At 46.6% G+C, this 785-nt stretch overlaps 1 pseudogene; it reads left to right on the top strand.

The window, feature by feature from the left end:
* LOC102873101 overlaps nt 1-785 on the top strand; it is a 195,867-nt pseudogene that overhangs the window by 74,329 nt on the left and 120,753 nt on the right.

The following is a 785-nucleotide window of genomic DNA, read 5'->3' as shown; positions in this document are numbered from 1 at the left end:
ATTATTTTAGGTATTCTAAACTTTGGGAAGATTTCTTTTAGAATCTTCTTAACAACAATATTAGCAGTCTTATTTCTGGTACCTGCAGATCTTGCTGCTCCTGCTCTAGCACCTCCCGCTCAGCCGCCAGCTGGTTTTCCTTGACTCGGAGCTCACTGGCCTGGATCTTGAGCTCTGCCTGCTCTTTCACGGACTTCTGCTCCTCTAGCAGGGCGCTCTTGGCTTATTTTAGGTTTTTGTTTTTTTTTTCTATAGCCGTCTGCTGGACAATGACTTTCTTCTGCTCTTCTAGCGAGCGCTGCGTGGACTCGGCTTTGGACTGCTCAGCACTCACACGCTGGCGCTCTTGCTCTAGGAGTCGCTTCTGCTCGCCTAAGCGCGTCTATGTAGGCAACTGGTCTCTTCTAAGGTCTTAAAGTTTGGGTTAGCACCCCTTTAGCTACCTTTTCTCTTTCGTCAATGTGTATGACAAAGGGCTTTTTCAGATCAGGTAGGGTTAGTGCCAGTGCAGAGAGCAGAGTCTTTTTTATGTTCTTAAAGGCAGTTTCATGCCCTTTTGTTCAAACAAAGTTTTCTTTTCCCCAAGTCAGTGGGTACAAAGGGGCGGCGAGGGAGGCAAAACTAGGTATCTATAGTCTACAGAATCCTGCCGTGCCCAGGAATTCTCCCACCTGTTTTGATGAAGTTGGTGGAGGGATGTGCATGACAGTTTCTTTCCTTGCTTCAGTTAGCTATCTTTGTCCATCTTTTCGCGAAATCTTGCTGGATCTCGATACAAAGCCTCT

This window comes from Elephantulus edwardii, unplaced genomic scaffold (genome assembly GCF_000299155.1).
Source record: "Elephantulus edwardii isolate Elephantulus edwardi_28Jun2011 unplaced genomic scaffold, EleEdw1.0 scaffold00402, whole genome shotgun sequence".
NCBI lineage: Eukaryota > Metazoa > Chordata > Mammalia > Macroscelidea > Macroscelididae > Elephantulus > Elephantulus edwardii.
The sequence above is the reverse complement of the archived record's forward strand: the minus strand, read 5'-3'. Positions and strand labels throughout refer to the sequence as shown.